The 3,431-nt window shown below is 32.1% G+C and overlaps 1 long non-coding RNA gene across 1 annotated transcript; it reads left to right on the top strand.

Annotated features, from left to right (window-relative positions):
• The first annotated feature begins 620 nt into the window (after window positions 1–620).
• On the top strand, window positions 621–2,400 carry LOC135212656 (uncharacterized). The gene is made up of 3 exons (XR_010313960.1): window positions 621–685; window positions 1,847–1,932; window positions 2,273–2,400. It is a non-coding gene; the product is annotated as an uncharacterized LOC135212656 (long non-coding RNA).
• Window positions 2,401–3,431: the final 1,031 nt, after the last annotated feature.

The raw sequence follows: 3,431 nt of genomic DNA, 5'->3' as shown, positions 1-3,431 counted from the left end.
GACGTCACAAAACGCATGTAGGCTCATATTTGTATCAGTACGCTTGATAACGTCAATACGTATAGGTTGACGAAACAGCTGTCGCGTTTTTGTAAAAATACTGGAGTAAATGGAAGAACCCCATTATGTGTCCATTAGTAACCTGAACAATGAAGTAAAGAAAATAATTAGAAAATATAAAGCAATTTCAAAAAGCTGGTTAACAGTGAAAAGCCATTCTATTCAATGAATATATATATATATATATATATATATATATATATATATATATATATATATATATATATATATATGTATGGATATATATATATATATATATATATATTATATATATATATATATATGTGTGTGTGTGTGTGTGTTTGTGTGTGTGTATGTAATATCCTCTTCCTATTTGTGATTTTGGTATCTTTTGTGATAATTCATCATCCGTCTATGGTAAACTTCTCTTATTTAAAAAAATTAAAAAATGCATTGTCGTCATCAGTGCCATCTACCGGTCGTTGAACAAACGACAGAAAGGCCAGAGAATATTTTCGGGTCCTTTCTTCCTTGGTTCCTACTTGGTTCTAATTTGTAAGTTTGGTTTTGTGGTGAAGATGAAGCATAAAATTCTGCGTTGTTGGACGTTGCTTTCCTATTTCGATGGCGCTTATCAACGGATACTGGCGGCGTCGTTGATAAGGTTCGTAAATGGTAGAGTTCGGGTGACAACTGGGTTATATTTAGATTTATTTTTAGATACTTTTTGGATGATGGTTGCTAATATTGAAACTTTATTAGCAGCTGGTTGATATTTAATTACCTGTAATATTGAGTTATTAGTATTCAATAGCAGCTGGAAGATATTGAATGTCTGGTTTTAATATTTACTAGCACATGGAGGGCGTTTCATTTTTTGAAGTATTGAGTTGCTAGTGTTTAACAGCAGCTGGATGAGGTTTGGTTAAGATATAATATTTTAGTCGCAACTGGATGACAGACTTCCTAGTGATGCTTTAGTTAACAGCTGGATATTGAATTACCAGTGATGTTATAATTAACTGCTGGATGATAATGAATTGCTAGTGATATTATAAAAAGCTATCGTGTAATATTGAAGTACTAGTAATATTCATCTTGATAGCAGGTGGCTTATTAATTGCCATTGATATTGTACTTACCAGCAGCTAGGTGAACTTTTAATTACTATTGAAATTTTACTTGGTAGCAGGTGGCTAATATTTGTATAGTGATATTTTTCTTGGTAGTGGTTGATGTTCATTTGATAAGTGATATTTTTATTAGTAGCAAGTGGATGATATATTGCCTGTTAATGTTTGGCTTGATAGCAGGTGGATGATATTGAATTGCTAGTGAAATTCTCACGGTGGCAGTTGGGTGATAATCTTGGCGGTAAATGGATATTGAATTTCTAATTATTTTTCTTTGTAGTAGTTTATATAGTTTCCAGGATATTTTTCTTAGCAGCTGGATGATATTGAATTGTTAGTGAACTAATTTGTTTTGTAGTTGGATATTGAATTGGGAGCTTTTTTAAGTATTAATTGGATATTGAATTGCTAGTTTAATTTTCTTTATAGCAGCCGGAAGATTTTTAATTCGGTTTTATTTTTTGTATTAAATTATTTTGAATTCCTAGTTTTTCTTGGTAGCAACTTGACCATTATTGAATTAGTAGTGAATTTCTTGGTGGCAGCTGGATATAGTTGCGACAGAATTTTTCTTTATAGCAGCTGGCCATTGAATTACTGTTGTATTTTTTTTAGTACAATTGGATAATACCGAATTAATAGTGATATTTTTAAGTTGTGACATATAAGACATCTAAGTGTCTTCTTTTCAGGTTCCAGGATCCTATAAATGGAAGGTTTCAACTTCATTTTGGTCAAAGTAATAATTCTGCAAACTTCACTTCGCCGGACTATATCCGTAACTATAACTTTTCAGATGTTCCTATTTCAGATAAGATGTTCCTATTCTGTGTACTCAAAAAACCTGTACTAACACCTTGCAAGCTAATCCTCCCCCTTAGAATATTTTCAATTAAATCTTTATATCTTATATTAAGCTTTAAATTTTAATTTCGAGCTTTGACTGCGTGTTAAGATTTTTTATAGTTAATATAATTGATAGGATTACTTAATCTTGTTTTATAAAGTAAAGTAATTAAAGTTTTTTCTTAAAGGTTAGGATATTCCTATTCTATTAGGCTTTGAAGACAGCATTGATAAATATTAAGAATGTTTGACCTGTGACTTTTTAATTACAGGTTTTGCTGGGATGAAGAGAGAGAATAGTCTTAACATCAAACAGCGTTCAGAGCAGCATGACAGACAACAGTTGATTGATATAACCAAAGATATTGAACGGATTAGCTAGTATTTATCGTCAGTAGTGGACGCAGTAACGTCCAATTAATATAGAGTGGTGGTAGTTATCGTGGTGGTAGTTAAAACTACCATAAGTTATACCTAGAGAAACTGACGGGTTTGTTAATTAATAAAGGCTTATTAAAGATTTGTCTACGCTAAATTTGAGTGACTTTCCTTTTGATCCAACAACAATCCTACTAGATTAAGTGATAGTTTATTGGAATGTTTTCTTTATCACAAGAATATATAACTCTCAATGCAAAAGACAATCGTCCATCGATTTAACTTAATATGAATATAAATTTGAGATAACGAAGTATAACTAATGTCTTCAATTTATTGGAAAGTTAATATTAATGTCGAAATACTAGCTAATGTGAGGTATTGCTAATGTGTAAATATTAAATTTAGATTAATTTGGTAGTTTTAACAACCACCAACAATGCAAACTTGAATAAACTATTGAGGCCAAAAAATCAGTTACCTCTCCTCATTCAGGTGTCAATAAGGCTTTGAAATGTAAGAAATTTGACTAAGGCAATGCAGTATAAAGAGGTAAATGAAAGGGAGAAAATAATCTAAATTGAATTTGTAAAACACTAGACCTGCGCATTCCTTGATACTGTTTTTTGCTTTGCTTTCAACTGTGAAGTCTTAAGTGGTTAAAAAGAGACTGTTCTCTTAAATTTGAGTAAAAAAAAAAATTAAAGTTAGCCATTAGAATTAAGTAACTGCAAACAAGCTCCTGGAATCCCTCCCATGGTTCTATGGGAAAGCGCTTAACATTGCCTGGAAGACCAAAGTCTTGTTGGTGATAGACCAATCAAGCCATTCCGGATCATGGTTATCGTTGGAGTTGTTCCCATTATTGAACCGCTGCCCATAGCATTTTTAAGTACCGGCTAATCCTGTTTAATTTCTTAAGGGGTTGGAGCTAACTTTTAGATTGCTAGAATAGAAATGTGTAGTTAATTGGCAGTGATTTGAAGCCATTGCTTGAGAAAGTCTATCAGGGTTTTAATCCTGAGCTGCTGGGGGAGTAACAACTAAGTTGAG

This window comes from Macrobrachium nipponense, chromosome 19 (genome assembly GCF_015104395.2).
Source record: "Macrobrachium nipponense isolate FS-2020 chromosome 19, ASM1510439v2, whole genome shotgun sequence".
Taxonomy (NCBI): Eukaryota; Metazoa; Arthropoda; class Malacostraca; order Decapoda; family Palaemonidae; genus Macrobrachium; species Macrobrachium nipponense.
The sequence above is the reverse complement of the archived record's forward strand: the minus strand, read 5'-3'. Positions and strand labels throughout refer to the sequence as shown.